Raw genomic sequence first — 21,017 nt, forward strand, 5'->3', positions numbered from 1 at the left:
TCACTGTTCAGTGGGATTTTTGCCTTGGTTTTTTACCTGTAAATATGTTGGGCTTAAGTCAGTCTAGCCCCACTCCACTACTTTTTCTCACCATTTTCCCCCATCCTGTGCCACAGTTTTCAGTGTGTTTTGTTGTCTTGTCCTACACAGATGAGATCTATTTCATTATTATTCATTCTCTACCATTCTTCCCTTTGTCTCCTCTAATAGTCCACTTTTGGAAGCATGTTCTGTATGTACTTATATGTACATATGATAATGCTTGTATTTGTATTGGGTCTATCTTCCATATATGAGAGAAAATATGTGACCTCCTTTGTCTTTCTGAACTTGGTAACTTCATTTAAGATAATGTTCTACAGCTCCATTGATATACCTGTGAATGGTAATACTGAAATAACAGATCTTTTTACAAAGTATAGCTATGTCACAATGGCTTCTTCTGAAGTAATTTTTTTAAAACAGGAACTGATTTTCATTCTTAATGAATTTTAAAATTTTGAAATTACCAGTATCTTTGGTCATTTGTCTAGCCCAAGTCAGGGATAAAGATGTGTTGCAGATTTTAAAAAATATGAAATTATTCTAAAAGAAGGCCAAATTAGAGCAATTACCACATTGGCGTATGCCTTCTTTCAGGGGTCCTTAATTAGGAAGTACTTCCAAACTATCATCCTAAAATGTATCATGGATATACATCATTTTTCCTATACAGATAACCTTATGAAATGTAGATATGAAGTTATGCATTTAATGTTTATAGTGAGTGATATGACCCAATAACCTGCTAAGATTGTTGTAAGACTAGAATAAAGGTCAAAAAGAAATAGAATTGATCGAACATACTTTAGAAGCATCATCTTAAACAGCATAATGTCTCATTAACTGTCTGAGGCTGCAGTAAGGAGTTACCAGATAGTGGTGAGGCCAACTAGATGTCTGGGTAATAGGACAGAAAAAAGTGCCTGTCAGAATAAAAGAAGCAAGCAGCGATTCTGGGTCAGGGAAGACATTGATAAGTCATTTATATTTGAATTCCACAGTGGGCATTCAGAACATCAAAGATGAAAGAGAAATTGCGGAGTGGAAGGAAACAAAGGATTTATTTAGGCAGTCAAATCTAGGAGCTTATAGAGTAGCAGCCTGAAAATGAGCTATGCTATAACTAACCATGTAATAGGGATGTGTTCAATTTACTTCCCTTCTTGAATATAACTCTACCAGAAGCAGGTTTTCTTCTAATAGATTTATCTGATGAGTATATACTGAAGATGTGTAAATTCAGATTTTGCACTGTGGAATTCTTTAAGGCCAAGTCATAAATCTTAATGATAGTCTATGCTGACATTTAAAATATTCAAATTTGAACAGCCTCTATATACTTTGGAAAGTAGTTTCATGCTGGAATCTGTAACTTAGGAGAATCTATGCTTCAGAGAAGCAGGGCACTTACAACTGCTTAAGTATTTTAATTGCTTAAACAATCAAAATGCTTATAAACATTTTACAATTATAGACCAGTAGAGGACTTTAAGAGGCACTATCACCTATTCCAATTGCTGAAGTTGCATCTCTTGAAGTCCAGGGTCTGGCTGTAATGTGAGGCTCAATTAGTTGATGAATTCTCATTTCACCTATTTCTAGGAATTATCACATCTTGTGGTGAGTCTAAACCTCCTTCCTTTTTCTCTCCTGGATTTTATGCCCAGTTAACTGGTATAAAAATAATCTTGGTACTCACAGATTCTTAAAACTGGATAGAACAAAGGTAATGGTGGCATAACTGAGTGTCTTCCAACCACAGTCATTGGGAGTATAAATATTTTCCTTGAAAAGGGAATTGAAATAAAGTTAATACATAGTTTTGGAAAGTAAGAAATCTATTTCTCCTTCCTTTAAAAACAATTATAGGTTAGGAACTGTCATTAGAATTAAATCCAAACAATACACCCAGAAGGACACTCAATCAAGCAAACACTGATATTTCTTCTAAGACAGTAGCATCGTTATATAAACATTTCACACTTTCTTTTATATATAGTTTAGCCTAACAACATTGATAGTCCAATATACACTCCTTATATTTCTTAGCTATTATTCTTGTGACATTGTTTCTAGGCAAGATTTAGACATGTGTTTCTCAGAATAATGGGGGTATGAGGCGTTTGAGAATCACTGTTGCAAAAAATGTGAGAATTATTGAATGCCTGCTATGTACTTGGTACTTTCTCTACTTTTTCTTTTTCCTTTGCTATGTTGGGATTAGAGCTAGGCCTCACACATGCTAGACAAGCACTCTGCCACTGACTAGACCCCAAATGTCCTACATTTTCTTTTACCACCCTCTATTGTCATGAGAAAGGAAATCTACAAGAGAACATAGTTCCCTCACTCCACAAATATTTATTTAGCACACACCAAGCACTTTTCAAAGCATTAGTGAATAAAACAGACAAAGCACCTGCTTTCAGAAAGCTTATAAACTAGGGATGCAGAAAAGTGAAGTCATTCAAAATGAAGATGCACTATGAATCCAACTCCATGTTCCATGTACCATACCACACTTAGAGAGGCCATTCATCATCGTATCCTCTTCTGAACAATCAGATTTACCTCAAGTACCAATTACCAATATTCATTTCAAGCAGATAGCATATAACATGTACTAAACACGTGGCAGTGGGGCAAACACAGCAGATGAGAGCCCTGCCCTCATCCACCTTTCATTTGATAAATGAATACACACCTGAGTAACTGTAAACTGTGGTAAGTATAAAGAAGAAAAGAATAATTTTTCTGCTATATGGACAAATAATGGGGGCCTATTTTAGACTAGGGAGGGGATCCAGGAAGGCACTCTGAGAAGCTACCATTTAAGTTGAGCTGAAGGATAAATAAGAATTAAAGAGGGAAACAATAGTTCAGAAAGAGAATTCAGTGAACAAAAGGAAAAAGAGGCTGGTTTACATAGGTAAGGGGCCAGATCATATAGGGCCCTGGGATGTAGCGAGGATGTTACATTTTGTCCTAATTGCAATACAATTTAAGAAGCTTCTATTTACACAATGGAAAATAGGAAGTTTACAAAATAAGCCTAAAGACAAATTTGGTGGTTTCTGCAACATCTTAGATGAGAGGAACAGTGGGGATGATTCGGAACAATGGGGATGATTCGGAATATACTTATGTAAAAGATAGATTGGACAGGACAAAGGTGAAAGCAGGGTGAGTCATGATGCCTTCCAGGTTTCTCCTGGACCACATGACTGGCTGGAAGTACCTTTCACTGAGGAGATGGAGAAGGTTCAAAAGAGCAGAGAATGGATCAAGAATTTTTTTTTTTTTTTGGATAGGTAAACCTAAGATGCGTGGGAAATATTCACCGGGAATGTTAAGGGAGTAGTTGCATAGTTGGACAAATGCAGTAAGAGTTCAGACTACAGGTCTGGAAGACACTGTCGTGAGTTGCAAGCACATTAAAGATTATCAGAATGGATGAGATTTCCTGGGGAGTGAGGAGAGGGAAAGGCCTTATAGCCAAGCTCTGGGAAATCACAATGCAGGCACAACTTAGAGAAATGAAGAGACAAAATGATTTTCCCTGCGAGTCAGGGCCTGGCTCAAGATGGCATAATGCATGCTTTTTTCTTGTCTAGACATGAGCCTGTGCTTCAGTTTCTGTTGAAAGACACTTTCCTAGTTTGGAACAATACTACTGCAAATATACAAATATATTTCTTTTCTAATACATTAGGCTAGCTAATGTATTAGGTAGAACAATATGAATTGCTTTTTTTACTTTGTAGGTACCAAATAGTCAAAGATTGGCAATTTCATAAAGTTCAACCTCATATAACAACAATCTGGATTAGAACAAAATCCATTTATATCAGGGACAGTTTTAACATGTTGCACTCTCAGAATAATTTGCTGATAAGACTTCTTTGCAACCTTGTATACTGACTGGAAAAGATATTAATTAGAACAAGTCATACATGATAATGCTGCATACCACTAACCAATTAGTTTTACCCTGACAATCGAGCTGACAGCTTGAAAATGCTGTTGACAATCCATCTCTATGTTTTTATTGCTGATTACCTCAATATTATTCCCTCATATCTAACAAATCTACGTATGGAGCAGAGAAAGCACTTGCAATTTTATACATCTCTAATTTTTCATTTGGCTTAAGAAAAATCTCTAATTTCAAATTTTGTTCTACAGGGAGAAAACACTTAAAGGAAATTAATAAAGATTATTGCTCCATCATTTTAATTTTTGCTTATAGATAAGATTAAGCTTTGAAAAACTCCTCTGATATGGTCTGAGTTGTAGAATTGCAGGTATACTTCATTTTATCTGATATGTGCCAAAAATTTTGTAAATAATTCAATAGCATTGTTATGGTTTAACATGAAATGTCCCCCAGGCTCATGTCCTTGGTTCCTTTGGGGAAGAGGTGATAAGTAGAAGGTGAGGCCTAGTTGGGGTAGGTCACTGGGGACATGTGCCTTTCTTTCTCTCTGCCTCTCCCTCTCTTGCTTCCCGGCCATCAAGAGGTGAGCAGCCCCTCATATGTTTCCAGCACTATGACACTCTTCCTTGCCTCAGGTACAAAGCAGTGGATCCAGCTGACCTTGGACTGAACCTTCTGAATCAGTGAACCAAAATAAAATCTGTCCTCTTTTTAAATTGTTTATCTCTGGTATTTGTCACAGTGACAAAAGTATAACTAATGCAAATATATATTAAATTTCACCATAGGCTCATAATTTAAAGTTCTGACAAATTCAGAAATTGGCAATCTCTTAGCAGAAAAAATGAATGTATGAATTAAACGAGTGTAATACAGTGGTTGGGTCTGTGGCAACTGAAGAGATTATTTTTCACCTAAAGAAAATGATCTTGGGTGGTGGCTCACACTTGAAATCCCAGGTACTTGGAATTTTGAGATTTGGAGGATTACACAGTTCTAGACCAGCCTAGGCAAAAAGTTAGAGACCCCCCTCCCCCACCTCAACAAACTGGGCATGGCAAGGTCCCAGCAAAGATAGGAAGATGGCAGTCTGAGACTGGCTCAGGCAAAAATGCAAGACCCTACCTGAAAAAGAAGGCAAAAATAGAGCTGGGGGCATGGCACAAAAGGTAGTGTGTACCTGCCTAGCAAGCTTAAGTTCAAACCTCAGTATACCTCCCCCCAACCTCTGCCATGTTCTTTTTTCCTAAAATTAAGTTGTGTAAAACAAAATTCAGTGTGATAGGTTAGGTGAAAGAATTTCAGTTTACCAAGCTGCCAGTTTGAACTAACTTGTTGAAAATAACATTGCAATGGATTTTTTGGTCTTTACCTCTAGATGTTCTCTAGTTCTGTCTGAAATTAAAATTTTACATATTGATTTTAGTAATTTTAGTGGGGTCAGATCATAACTTTGTAATTTTAAGAATGCAAAAGGACTCATAGTTGCAGAATGCAAGGTGCAATACACAATGTGAAGTAATTTTGAATCATTTTATAGAAATACACAAAGGTTTTTGGTTACTGTTCAAGTAATGATTTTACTAGACCATGTTTTGTCTAGAAACAAATGCAAACTTGGTATAGAGGGTGACCTGAGATAACCTATCTATCTTTTCCTTGTCTCTGTAATGGGAACAACAACAACACTTACCTCACACGATTACTATGAGAATTAAAGGGATAATGTGCAAGTATAAAGATATTAGTGCAGTGCTTAAGTCACACAAAGTTGTTTTGAACAACAATGAAGTACTCTGAATTTCCCTTTACATAACACTCACTGCCTGCTTAAAATCTTTCAGTTTCTCTTCACATACAAAAAAATTGCTTCTACAAGATACACAAAGTATCCTGAAAACACAGTTGTAACTTCATTGTTCAATGTGGCTTTTTTTATATCATTAATTCTTTGAAGTCATCTTGTTCTTATTTTCCCATGCCAAAATGTGTGGTTGAAATAATACTTCTCATAGAGCTTTCTGATTTAAATATGGAAAGGAGGAACTTATATAATGTGTAATGAATCATTTCATATGTACATTTTAAAACAAACATTTCAGCAGGACAATGATGGCTCACACCTGTAATCTAGTAATTTGTGAGGCTGGGATCGGGAGCATCAGTTCTCGAGACCCCCATCTCAACCAGTAGCTGGGTGTACTTGTCATCCCAAGCTATGCAGGAGGTTGAGATCAGGAGAATCAAGGTTCCAGGCCAGTCCCGGTTTAAAAAAGTTTATGAGACCCCATCTCAACAGAAAAAGGGTGGGCATTGTGGTTCACACCCATCATCCCAGAAATGGGCATTAAGCTTAAAATAGAGGATCACAGTGCAAGACAGCCTGGGCAAAAAGAGAGACTATCTCCAAAATAACTAGAGCAAAAAGGGCTAGAAGCATGGCTCAAGAGATAAGAGCATCTGCTTAGTAAACACAGGGCCCCAAGCTCTAATCCCAGTACTGTGAAAACATTTCGACATTAACTAACCTAAAAATTTGGGTAAAATATACATGTAGCTACACATAGAAAAAGCATTGATTTCTTTTATTTTCCTGGAAGTAAGACATTCTGGGTGGGTGCACTGCCATCAGCTTTGAATTTACTTTTCAGGCATCCAAATTTCATTGTATTTTATCCATCCGTATGAAACTTATGAAAATGAGCAATACACTTTTTTCCCCCCAGAAAACTGGAAATGTAACAATTTATCTTCTTCATCATGCCTGAAGGTCATCTTTGTGAACTCAGCCACCTCTGTGCTGTATTTAGTGGTTGATGCACTGAGCACCACCCACCATCCCATGGCAGGTGTGTCTCTGGATTTCTCCATCTACAACATTCATCCTTCAATAAAACTGCTTTCTTAGTCCTGTTTCCCCCATCTCATCTTTCCTTTACATCATTGAATCATTGTTAATTTCTCCAAACATACAATTCAGTAGCGTTAAACAGAAAATTGAACAGTTCACTAAAAGCAAACAGGTTCTGAACAAGGGCTTAAGGGGCTAACCCATGAATAAGGTGAATTTTTCCACAAGAGATTTGGCAGTTTACTTCCTGAGTTACAGGGTATGTTTCTATGGAATTCCAGATCCTTTTGATTAATAAGATTCCTGCTAAGGGTTTTCATTTATAACGCACTTTGAAGGGGAGGAGAGAGGAAAACATCATTTATCATATCGGCTGGTGGGTGCACTGTTTCATTTTTGAGGCTGGGAATTGAGCCCAGGGTCTTGCACATGCTAGGTAAGCATGCTCTACCACTGAGCTACATCCCAAGTGATGCACTCTTATACTTGAAGAGAACCTGGGCTTACAGGATTTAAGTAATCAGCCTCTATAGTCACACGATTGTCTTTTATAAAGACAGCAATTACTGTAGCACATCATCTAGGATTAATGGTTTTCAGTGAGGGATTATTCATGTCACTTGGCCAGCTGGATGTTATGATTCCATGAGGACAAAAAGCACAGGTGTTTTAATAGGTTTTGTGGCAATGAAGAGTTACATGTAAAACCAAAACTTAAAATTTCCCAATTAGGATAACACAATATGAAAATAAACTAGAGCAATAAATACACAAACAAACAAAACAGCAAGAGAGGAAATGAGACTCAGTATTTTAATGAATATTGACTTTTATAATTTAAAACTAAGGGGAGAATTTTTAAATAGTGTTATATCAGTGTCTAAAAGACAGTTATATTTTATAATATGAGTCAAACTGAATGTGGATGAATATAATCAAGAAAAAATATTTTCAGCAGATTTACAATTATTTTTATGTTTCTAAACTTGCCTTTTGCATGGTAGGAAAAAAATCATATAACATAAAATTTGCCATTTCAACCATTTTTAAGTGTATACAACTGTTACTTTTTAAAATACTAGAGTTGTTCTTTCTTTTCTTATTGTCCAGACTTACAACTTCCTTAGTCATTCTGTATGAATAATGCCTTTACCTCATCCAGGAAGTAACAAACTCAAATGCCTACAGTGGCCAGGGAGGCAGGGTGAATGATAATGACCAAAACTTCTAGGTATTAGACAATAATGGTGGTGATTGTGGAAATTTGCATTGAAATACAGTAAATACACACACACACACACACACACACACTCTCACACTCACCTGTGGGCTGATATCTGACCTGAAGCTTAGTTAGGACAAAACTTGCTGATTCTACATCTCAAATTTCCCTTGAATCTGCATCATCATTGTATTACCTCTGGATCACTGTCATCCCTGCTTCTTTGCTGGTCCATTTTACCTTTCGTATTCCTAACCTTGCATGTTCATTTCCTTTTTCCCATTTAGTTCAAATACGATAGTATGAGCTGTCTTTATGCTTCTGTTTCGAACTGCTTTATGTGTTTTAATTCTATCTAAGCAGTAAAAGTATGCTCAGAGATAGTCTGTCTTCACTAGAGATTACACTTTTACCAAGATGAATCACTCTTTGAGCCACATTAAAGCATTTTGTTTTGAATTTCCTCTTCTTATACAAATTAGGATACTTCAAATTTTTAAATTTTTTTGTACAATCAGTGATTTATTTGTCATCCTTGTCCTTTACACTGGTATTGTTTTACTTAACTTTGTCTCTTTTAAACAGTATGGCAGTTTTTGTCTTCTACACAGAACTAAAGCCAGAAGTAGTAGGACAGGCCTATATCCCAGCACTTGGGAGGCTGAGGCAGGAGGAAGGCCACCATAAGCTCCATAGTGAAATCCCATCTGAAAGACTGAAAAGGAACTCAAACTGTTTGGTAATTGTAGTATATCTATTTGGTGTGCTGTCATTCTATCCTAAAGGTTCTTAACTTTTGCTTCAATCAATTTCTTTGCTTTCTTCTTAAAATTGTATTTTCTTACTGATTTTAAGAACAAACATCTGACTCCATCATTAGTAAAATAAGGAATTTAATATCTTCTCTTATACATCCTCCTTGTTTTTTAAAATGATGTGGGGTATTTGATCTGGAACATTACTATTTTTTCTGCCATAAGGCTTCTTATAAGAATTTAACATCTGAATCACTTTAAAACCTAATACCCACAACTATTTTAATCTGATTATTTTAATCTTGAATTCTTGACTATCTGGCCAGCAAAGTATGCATTTGTTACTGGCAGTGTAATGAGAAGTTTTTACCCTTTTATGACTGAGAAGATAACTCTTTGTCCTTACTTTTGCTGAACTATGGCTAAGCTGGATAAGGAACTTTGAATCATAAACTTATTTCATTGTAATTCTATACACATTGTTCTCCTGCCTTCTATCATTAAGTTGCTGCAGAAGGGAAGTCTTAGGACACATTGATATTTCCACTCCCTTTGTTTTCATGTGCTTGGAATTTAACTTTTGATTTTTTCCTTCACTGCAAAATTTTTAAAAAGATTATGTATAGCTAAGTCTGTCTCTCCATTAATTTTACCTGGTGTTCTGTGAGGTCAAATGATATCAAATGAAGGATTTCTTCTATGTTCCTCTTATCTACTAGTCTAGGTTCCTTATAATTCAACCTTCCATAATTCATCCCTATGTTTTTCAATCTTTTTATATTAATTAAAAAATAACAGCATTATTGAAATGTAATCCACCTTCCATAAAATACACCCTTTAAAGTATACAATTCAGTGGTTGAAAAATACATTCATAAAGTTGTGCAATCATCATCACTTCTACCTAATTTTAGAACATTTCATCACTGTGGGAAGAAACCCCATAACTGTTTGCAGTCCCTTCCCACTTCCCTCTGTACCTTGACACTAATTTTTGTCTTTTATGGATTTGCCTACTTTAGATATTTCATATAAAATGTAGCCTACTGTAGCTGTCATTTTTACTTAGCATGTGTTCAAGAGTAATCCATGTTGTAGGATCTACTGGTACCTCTTTGTTTTTAATGGTCAAATAATATTCCAGTGTATTGTTTTTCCATGCATCAGTTGATGGACCTTGGGTGTTCTCTCTTCTGACTATTATGAACAATGCTGCTATCAATAGTCATGTGAACTTGTCTTTTTAAAAAAAATATTGTTGGGCATAATGCTTAAAAAGAATTGCTAGATTATATGCTAACTTTGTGGTTAAGATTTTGAAGAATGGCCAAACTGTTTCCCAAAGAGGCTGCCCATTTTACAATCCCACCTAGAATGTATGAGGTGTTCAATTTCTCCAAATTCTTACCTCTATTTGTTATTGTCTCTTTTTCTGACTAGCAAGCCTAGTGGGTGTGAAGCAGTTTCTCATTGTGGTTTTGATTTACATTTCCCTAGTGAGTAAGGATGTTGGGTATCTGTTCATGCACTCATTGGCTATTTTTATATATTGTTTAGAGAAAGAAATGGCTATTTAAATCCTTTGACTATTTTTAATTGGGTTATTTATCTTTTTATGAATTGTAAGAGTTATCTATGTATTTTAGATATAAGTCTCTTCTCAAATATTTGATTTGCAAATATTTTCTCTCATACTGTGGCTTCTTACTTTTTGATTTTGTTCTTTGATAAATAAAAGCTTTAAATTTGATGGAGTCCAATTTATTGACTATTACTACCTGTGCTTTGGTGTCTTAACTAAGAAACCTAATCCTAATCAAAGGTAACAACAGTTTACTTCTGTTTAGCTCTTACATTTAGGCCCACAATATGTTTCTGCATATGGTGTGAGGCAGAGTCTCACTTTATACTTTTGCAGGTGAAAATCCAGCTGTCTCAGTCCCTTATTAGGAGACTATTCTTCCTCCATTATATTCCCCATCTTGACAGTTTGTAAAAAAATTAATTGATCCTAAATACAAAGGTTTGTTTCTGGACTCTAAATTCTATTCCACTAATACAGTTTGTCTGGGTTCCTTGTGCTTCCACTAGGTTTTAAGATCTATTTATCAATTTCTGTGAAAACCAGCATTTTGGTGCATCGTATCTGTAGGCTAATCTAGAGAATACTACCATTTTAACAATATAGAGTCTTCTAATCCATAAAGGTATCTTTAAATTTAGGTCTTCTTTCTTTCAGTAATGTTTGTATACAAGTCTTTTGTATAAGATTTTGGTGTACAAGTCTTGCACTTCTTTTGTTAAATTTGTTCCTAATAATTATATTGTTTTTGAAGCTACTACAAATGGATATTTAATTTTTAAATTTTTGGATATTTACTGCTAGTGTACAAAATACAGCAGATTTCTTTATATTGATCTTGTATCCTACCTTTCTGCATTTATTAATTTTAACAGTTTTTTGTGTGTGAGTGTATCTTCAGAATTTTCTGTACACAAGATCATTTCATCAGTATATATAGACATAGCTTTTTCTTTCAAATCAGGATACTTTCTATTTCTTTCTCTAATACAGTACTGAGACAGCTGCAACTACCTTGGGCAGAACCTCTAGTACAATGTTGAATAAAACTGTGAGAGTAGATATCCTGATTTTAAAGGGACATATGCAGCTTTTCATCATTAAATATTCACTGTGAATTTTTTTTTTTTAGATGACCACTAACAGTTTCAGGGAATTTCTTTCTATTCCTACTTTGTTAAAGGTTTTCATTATGAAAGCATGTGGATGGATTTTGTCAAATATTTTTCATTTATTGAGATGATCTTGTGTCCTTTATTGTATCTATATGGCACATTATATTGACTGAACTTCATGTTAAACCAACTGGCCTTTCTGGGAGAAAGCCTATTTGGCCACGGTCAACTATTGCTAAATATATACTATTTTGTTTAGCATTATTTTGAGCCTTTATTCAGATTTTCTATTTCTCAAGTTGGTTTCAGTAGTTTGTATATTTCAAGTTGTCTATTTTATCTAGGTTATCTAATTTGCTGCCATAAAAATCCTTTAGTATTATTAGTAAAGTATTCCCCATTAACAGTAGTTCCTAGTAATCCTTTTTCTTTCTGTAATATTGGCAGTAATGCGATTCACTTTTAAATACCATTTTTCTTTAAGTTCTAAGAAAGTATCTCATGCCCAAAAAACCAAAAATCATATGTTCTCCCTCATATGCAGACATTAGATCAAGGGCAAACACAACAAGGGGATTGGACTTTGATCACATGATAAAGCGAGAGCACACTTGTGAGGTATGAGGATAGGTAAGACACCAAAAAAAAAACTAGATAGCATTTGTTGCCCTCAATGCAGAGAAACTAATGCAGATACTTTAAAGCGACAGAGGCCAATAGAAGGGGACTAGAACTAGAGAAAAGGTTAGTTCGAGAAGAATTAATTTAGAAAGTAACACACATGCACAGGAAAGCAAAGCGAGTCAACTCCCTATATAGCTATCCTTATCTCAACCAGCAAAAACCCTTGTTCCTTCCTATTATTGCTTATACTCTCTCTACAACAAAATTAGGGATAAGGGCAAAATAGTTTCTGCCTGGTAGTGAGGGGGTAGGAGGGGAGAGGGAGGGTGTGGGGGGTTAAGGGAGAGGGTGGGAGGAAGGGGTGAGAAATGACCCAAACATTGTATGCACATATGAATAAAAGAAAAAGAAAAAAAAGAAAGTATCTCAGTTTTTAAAACTGACTAGCATGGTCTCCCATAATATTCAATATGCTTTTAAGTCTTATACCCTATTTTCCTGAACACTTATTTTAGGAGGATGTGGGAAGTTTAGAGTTTCTAACACCTATTTGAACCAAAAGTTATAGCTCATATAAAATGGTAACAATAAAATAAAATGTTGAATAAAACAGCATTTAATAAGCGTTAACTATTGTTAAGTACTATGCAATCTCATCAACATAAACACCTTTTGAGTCAAGTTGTATATCATGAAACTAAGATTTTGAGAGATTTAACATATACAATATCATCTAGACAGAAATTACTGAACAAAATTTTGAATGCAGTTTTACCTGATTACAGAGTGGATACTCAGCCAGTGGTTGACAAACTTTTTTTTAACAGGGACAGACAGGAAATATTTCAGGCTTGTTGACCATCTGTTCTTCATCCCATTGAAACAACTCTACTGTTGTAGCAAGAACACAGCCTTAACAATATGCAAAAGAATGAGCATAGAGTATTCTAATAAAATTTTTTTTACAAAAGGAGGTTGTATGCCAGTAGGCCATAGTTTGCCATCCCCTACAATCAGCCAACATACCACACTACCTTACTTTTTCTTCACAGCCTTCCTTTATTATCACATATGCTTCTTTTTACATAAATGTATCTTGATGTCTTCTGTTAAATATAGTGACAAAAGATTACAACACGAAGTAAATGATGCTATATATTTTGCTTTATCTCCTTATGGAGATAAAGCACTACACATTGACTGTAGAAAAGTCCATAAATTTACATGTGAACATATCTGGAACATGATAAAAAGGTAAAAATTGGGAAAGATGTTGATTAAAAATGAAAAAACAACTATAATAGTCAAAATTTCCTGGTCAATATTTTTGATAATGAGTTTTTTTTAATGCAAGGGGAAAGAAGCATTACTTGTTTCCATTATCTGTTTCAATTTTCTCCTCAGAGTTTCCTCTCTGATGGAATCATATGTAATTCATCAAAACTGTAAGTCCAAGATGTGTCATTGTATGAATGAGTCATATTTAGGTTATAATCACTCTATAGATGTTGATAGTACTTTTCACATTTTAGAAATGGGTAACACCATCTTCTATGATGACAGATTTTTACAGGAAGTTTCCCTTTAGGGAACAATGGCTTATTTTGCTTCTCCAGGTAGTTAAGGAAATCTTAAAAGGAATCCTAATGTTCAGTTTTTCTTTCATCTGCATTAGACCCATATTGTTTTTTGGGAAGGGGGCAGTACTGGGATTTAAACTCAGTCTTAAGCTTGATAGACAGGTACTCTACCACTTGATCCACATCCCCAGCCCTTTTTTTTGCTTTCATTATTTTTCAAATAGGGTCTTGTGTTTATGCCAGGTCTGGCCTGGACCTCCCTTCTCTTATTTATGGTTCCTGCATGGCTGGAATGACAAGAGAGCACCATCACACCCAGCTTCAGACCGATATTCTTGAATGCAGTCTATACAGATTTTTGAATATATTCAGGTTTAAAGTAGATTTAGAATACAATCAGTGAGTTTTACAGAAAATGTCTTCAATGGAAAGAGCAGGAAAAAGTACGAAATTCATTGTTGGCTAAAACACCATCAATCAGTCTCTGAGGACTGCTTTTGCATAGGGACTTGAAATGTGATAATTATGCAACTGAAAACTTGGTGTGGGAAAGACAGGGTTTGCTAACAACTCTCCCTCTCCCCCAGAAAAGGCTCCAAATTGGTAAGAATGAGCAGGAATAAAATTTAATTTCGAAATTAATGTGGTTTTCACCACCAGTCTGGCTGAAACCATACACAGTTAACCAAAACTCATTTTCAAACCTTTATTCTCCTCTATCCACCAGAAGTCTTTGATAACACATCTCTTAAAGGTAGGTAGGGTCAGCCATATGACACTGACCATTAAGTGGACAGTGGGCAATTCCTGGAGGTCTTTTGGAAGCTTTTATTACCTGTTTGGAAGATACATTCCCCATTCTTCCTTCCTTGGACTGGAATGTGATATCTTGACCAGTACATTGCTTGTCTGTCTCACAGCAAGCATAAGAGTAATCACCAGGGCAAATCCCTGAGGGCGCTGGGCCTCTACACAAAAACCAAAGGACTACTCCCCTCTAAAGAAACAAACTCAATTGTTTTCATATCATTTTGCCTAAAATTTGCAGGTGAAAACGATGCACATTTTAAAGTTATTTTTTAAATTCTTAAACTTTTTTGGGGGGTACATGTGAGTAAATTTTTGCCTTTAAGATAATTCTGTATAAAATTTCTATCTCTTCCAAAATGTTTGATTTTATGTCACTAATTACTAACTATCTGCTGTTATATCTTAAAAATCATAATTAGCTATTACTTACATAAAAAGAACAGAGGGCTACGGGCATGGCTCAGGCGATAGAGCACTTGCCTAGTGAGAGCGAGGCACTGAGTTCAAACACCATTACCACCACTACCACCACTCCCTGCCAAAAAAAAAAAATAGGACTGGAAGCATGGTTCAAGTGGTAGAGAGCCTGCCTAGCAAGCATAAAACTCTGAGTTCAAACCTCAGTACCACAAAAAAGTAAATTTTAAAAAAACACACAGAAACACTGAAATACAGAAAACTGACTTTCCTGACATTTAATGTATGCACCTTATGCACAAAGCCTCGTATTTTTTTAAGCTTCCTGAGTTACCCAAAACAAACAATACACAATTTTTATATGGCTCTAAGAATTATGGTTTTGTAACAATTTGCTGTTATTATATGCTAAAGGACTTATGATACATTATTTGAACTGCCTTAGATATAAAATAAATGATTTAATATTTGTAATTAATTTAAGATCCTAGGTAGAGGTTTCTTAACTGGAAGGTTGACTATATCTCAAAACATTAATTGCATCAATGATTTTAAATTGCTTTGTGAAGTACATGACAATTAAATGCTCCAATAACTAATTTAATTCAAGTGAATGGCAAACATTGTACTTTATAATTTCCTATCTATAGCATTCTATCAAGAGGTAGGAAAAAGACATTAAAATTAAATAGCTTTTCAAATTAAGTAGGGTTACAAAACTTCAAATACAACAATAAAATTTAGGTTATCATAAAAAGGTCAAAGAAACCAAATGTGAGTAAAATATTAGAAGTTTTCAAATGAGCTTTTCCAGTTTCATTTAAAACAAAACATAAAACAACAAAAGACCCCATGATGTTAGAGGAGAAATGGACTATATGGTGACACTCATTGAATTGCCAGACTGTGCTACAGAAATCACTTTGTGACACTGGAGCTGCTGTTACTGGTAAGTGGTATGAGATATATCTGGGAAAAACAATACACTTAGGAAAATGAAGTTATAAAATCAAAGTAAATTCCATCCACCTGTCTAAATTAAGAGCTGTGAGGTGCTCAAAAGTTTATCCTATGCTAAATCAGAAGGGGGCCTCAAAGCAGCGGTTGGAACAGGAGATAGCACATCAGTTTCTGCAGCCAAGTCTCAAAGCTTATCCCTTCTCTGTGATGGTAACAAAGATAAACACTTGTGAAATTTAGGTTTAATAAGCCTTAATAAGACCTCCCAATGCAACCATTTCACTAAAAATAGAACATACAAGACCAGCTGAGTTCCAGTTAAAATCTCATATTACATTTATTTTTCTTTAAGAAAAAAAGTTATAGAAAGTGTGTTTATGTGTGTGGGAGAAGCATTACTTTAAAGGTACATCTTTTAAACAGTGGAATTACAGAGGCAGGAGAGAAAAGGACCACAAAAATTCCAAATGGCATCCAATGAATAAATTCGTATCTGAAGTGCACACACTCTGCTGAGGTTGTGGTTAATGGCAATATTTGCTCCATTCATTCCGAAATGCAACAAAACACAGAAATATTTACACTTAGCTCTAATAAAAGCAACTGCTGTAGGTAAAGGGCTGAACTGAATTGAGTGCTGAAACAGATGTCTAAGGAAAATAAATTTTTCTAGCTGTAATTGTTTATAAACTGATGCTTCATTATAGCTTTCCAAATAGCTAAAGAAGTTGTTATCACCTACCAAGTACGGACTAAGGCTCTCAACATAAATACAAACATCAGTGAAACTCAATTCTTAGTTCTAAAGATACTAAGTATCTAGTAAGGAAGACAGTCATGAACTCCACTGAGAGTACAAAGCATAGTGCTAAACATTAAGAATAATATCAAAGGAATAAGAAGGAAGATTAATTATCAATTCTAAGCCAATTTATATCATCAGTACGCTTGTAAAAGGATGTCAAACTGCAAATAAAGGCAGTTAAATATCTGCTACTAATAGGTTCACTACCAAAGAATTACTTATAATTAACTAGAACTGCACAGGTGTTAAATAATGGAAGAAAAACATAGAATTTTTAATTCTAACTCTAATCAAATTAATTTGTTCTTGGAATGTCAAATAAAAAACAATGAATGCCGAACTCTACACGTTCTTAAAATCAGTGTGACTTTTTTTTTTGAGGAGGGCGGAGGGAGAAAAACAATTACAAAAACAGAAGCCCAAATTCATTTTTGTACAATGAAAGATATTTTTTAAAGATAAACTTCAACAAAGGTCTTTCTCCAGAAACTTAAAGGTAGTAGTGAGTCATGGGCTTCTCTGGTTGTAAAATGCAAACCTAAGTGCCTCTAGTGGGAGAATATTCCTACTTCTGGGATGAATTTAGAAACGATGGCACCCAAAGTTAGTTGTTCGTAAGTCTTTGTAGCCCACACAGTCTGAATCAAACTGGGCTCAATCAACATTTTTTGTAAATGTAAACAGAACTGAGACATTCTCTGGAGAATGTATAGTAATCATCCTGTGAGGGCAATTGATTCTTGACTATCAAAGTTCAACATGTCTCAATGTGTACACGAAGAAATGTCAGCAGACAACTCTAATTCAGTAAGTGGTTACAGTGACATGAGATGCTCAAAATTTCAACTGGAAATAGAAAAGAAGAGCATGGTCTTTAGGAACTAATAATCCAGTTTCTTAAAAACATTCCCAAACTTCAAGAACTAAATACTGAAAGCATTAGAATTAGGATAAAAAAAACCAAAAAAAACCAAACAACATTCTTATCTGAGTACAGCAATTAATCCAGGTCCCCAAAGTAGTGTCTAACCTTAGAAATTTGCATGTGAATAAGCAAATGGACTATTTTAATTCAAATACCTCAGTTATTAAGAAAAAAAAGTTTCCTTTTAACTTCATTGAAAAATTTTGTCCAAATAAGGTCCAATTTAGACATGAATGTACACATGTAGGACTTTTTCTGCTTTACCAACCCACGATTATTCAAAATCCAATAAATTAACGCCAGGCTGACTTTAGTGAAAATGTAAATGTAGAAAAGTAATGTTTGCACTATGGAAATTAATGATTGGGGGAGGAAAGCCATGTTATAATTTATAGGAATTTACCAAAAATATCAAGTCTCTTTTCTCTCAGGCTAAGGGTATTTGTTTCTTATGCAGTTTTCTTCCATATGTATCCCTGTCTCCCATTCACACCAAAACCATTTGATCTTAAGCCTTTAAGTATTCTTTTTTGTGTCACATGCAGTAGTGAATCTTACTTTAGAAATCTATGCTATTCAATTACTTTTACTCAATAGGCTTAGAATTAGAATTTTAAATTCAAAGACCAAAACAAAGTGTAATTTCAAATGAAGCAAATCTTTCGACTAAAGAAGAGTCATCTTCAGTGCAATTCCCATTCAAGAGATACTTCCTGCACTCTACTGCTTTACGTTCTGGTCGTATCAAGTATTCACTGATGGTTATACACAAACAGTAAAAAGAAAGAGCAGAGTACATAATGTGTTTTAATCTTAGGCAGTACTTTACATAAAACTAATGGCCTTTCTCAATATCAGTCAAGAAAAGTCCTCAGTTACCTGAGATTGAATGTGAATGTCATTTACAATGAGTGAAAGTTCAAGGTGAAAAACAAATGCCTAAATTTCATATACTGCTGATTTTCTTCCTTATAAAACCATGGTCTTCTTATGCCTAAATAATACAGAAATCTAATCTCTTTCACTAACACACTTAAAAGGATCCAATCTTGTAAAGAGGGAAGAAGTAGGTACTTTAATTCGTTGCTAATGGTATTCTAGTCTTAGGACACTTCACAGCAGAAGACATCAGAATTTCATCTGCCTTGATATAAATTATCTTCTACCCATCTGCTTGGTTATTAACTGATTATCAACAAAGCTCATTCAAAAAATGTTACAAAATAACTTCATTGCCATATTAATTTATTATTACATAAGGAGAGTAACCTAGTGACGCCAAGCATCCAATTTCACCAAATTAATCAGTAGTGGAGCCTGAGAATTGAGGACTGATTGAAGACAATCCACTTAAACACAAATCACAAGAGCAAACACAATCTTTCCCAAGCTCCACTACACCTTAGCATCCAGTCCCCTCCCCCAACATTATCATGAGGTCACATTAGCTATGTGGATTAACAGACTCTCCAGTGATAAAACAAAGATAAAAACCCCACCCTTTGCACAGCTGCTAAATTTAGTGGTTACTTGCTTTTTCTTTCTTCTAGGTTCTTTGCTGCTTCTAATACCTACCAGATCTGCTTGACAACAATCTAAAAGTAGTTTTTTCTAAGATTTGTCTCTCTCTATAAATCTCGGTGTATGAGAATGTGGGAACGGAGGAGCACACATTGATAAGTGATTTAAGCTTATCTATCTCAGTAGTAGCACTAAGTAGGTCTCAACTTTAAGCTCCAACAAGAAAGAAATCCTTTGAGCCATTTCTTCTTAAAAAGGAATTGTGTACATAAGAAAAACCAAATGCAAAATCTTAGTAAATTAAGAAAACATGACAATAGAAGAAAACAGAATTCAATTACTACATTTTATTGAGACTAGTTTAAAAATCTGAAGTAGTCTGACTCATTTGTCATAATGGGCATTTCAGAGCACAACATGCTGCAATACCGCTGCTACGATGAGAAGACACATAAGTGTGGTGAACTCTGTAACAAAAAATGAAAATGAACTAGGCAAATGGATTCTTACCACTTTTCTAAGAAAAGGCTGTAATTTTGTCCGTTTCAGAGAGCTACGTATGACATTCATCTTCACCTCGTATTAAAACATATAGCCATCCACAGGTATTATAATTACATTTAATATACACATGGTTGAATGCTGAAAATAAACTATTATTTTATGACACTACATGTACTTAAAATCTGAACCCACTGTAACACGCGTACTAAGGACAATCATATTACACATACTCTCTAAACAGAGAAAAGATCTCCACACAGCTTTTCTTGTCCTCTTGTTTTCTTTCTTTCTTTCTTTCTTTTAATATACAAATGTATCCGGACACAAATGAGAGAATAAAGAGCAGCAATGAAGTACATCATATGTTCCTATTGTAAGCTGAGTCCAGGTCTTTGTTTCAATATTCTAGAGTCACTGGAAAGAAAGCTAAGTATCTCTCCATTAGAATATATTTCACGTTATTGCTGGCAAAAGTTATACTTCTGATAGGTTCGTCAGAACCCATCCTATCCTGACTATCCTTGCTTACAATTGCTTCTTTAATCCAGGTCTCTCGATTCTAGGAAGCTGCAATACAATCGTCCTGGATAACAGGTCGGTAGCAGGACAATCTGATAAAGCAACGCAAAGGGTAGACACTGAAGAAAAACGCGAAGTTATTTTCCTAGTGAAATAGTTAAGAAATTCTCTATCAAATTTAAAAAACTGCTTGTTATCAGCTACGCACCCATCCAGATACCACCCACCTTGTCTCAATTAGCAGGGTTTCCTTCAATCTTGACATCTCCCAGGGCAGTTTAAATGGTGCAACTCCAACCAAAATCACTAACCACGCCCTTTGTACCCAGGGTCAAGCTACCTTTTGCTCTCTTACCCCTCAAAGTCTAAAAAATGTATATCCTTCACCCGAAAGCTATTGCGCTGGCTTCCTACCGGAGACGGACGCTTTCAGCTCTGCCTCGATATTCCTATGGGAAAGTGCGTTCTCCCGGGCAGCGCGCGGATGCTGGGCAGAGGCACCACGCTTACCTCCCACACACCTGCCACCCGGGCGGATGCCAGAGCTGATGCTCGGAAGACTGCGCTCCACTGCGCTCCGCTCCTGCTCGGTCTCTCCGGGGAAACTACAGTCCAGCCTGCGCCTCGGCTTCCACCCGACTCAAGCTCCGCCCCCTCCTCTAGTTGGCCAATCGGGCAGCTGCTGCTCCTCCCCGTGCTGTCCCCGCAGCTGCCCAGGCTGGAGGCGGCGGGAACCAGGCTGGAGTACCTTCCAGCAAACGGCACGTCCGCAGCTGCGCCGCCTCTTCTCTTTCCCTGGGCCCCCCCACCCCTTCTCTCCTCACTCGGGGACATTACACCTGCCCGCC

At 35.7% G+C, this 21,017-nt stretch overlaps 1 protein-coding gene across 2 annotated transcripts in view; it reads right to left on the bottom strand.

The window, feature by feature from the left end:
* Positions 1 to 20,906, bottom strand: part of Serpini1 (serpin family I member 1) — an 87,467-nt gene extending 66,561 nt beyond the window's left edge. The window contains exon 1 of one of the 2 annotated variants that reach the window (XM_074073844.1): positions 20,584 to 20,906. The gene's annotated coding sequence lies outside the window, so the exon portion shown is untranslated. The remainder of the gene's footprint in view (positions 1 to 20,583) is intronic. The other variant, XM_074073843.1, reaches the window with a different exon arrangement.
* Positions 20,907 to 21,017: the final 111 nt, after the last annotated feature.

The sequence above is a fragment of the Castor canadensis genome, chromosome 5 (genome assembly GCF_047511655.1).
Source record: "Castor canadensis chromosome 5, mCasCan1.hap1v2, whole genome shotgun sequence".
In the NCBI taxonomy this organism is placed as follows: Eukaryota; Metazoa; Chordata; class Mammalia; order Rodentia; family Castoridae; genus Castor; species Castor canadensis.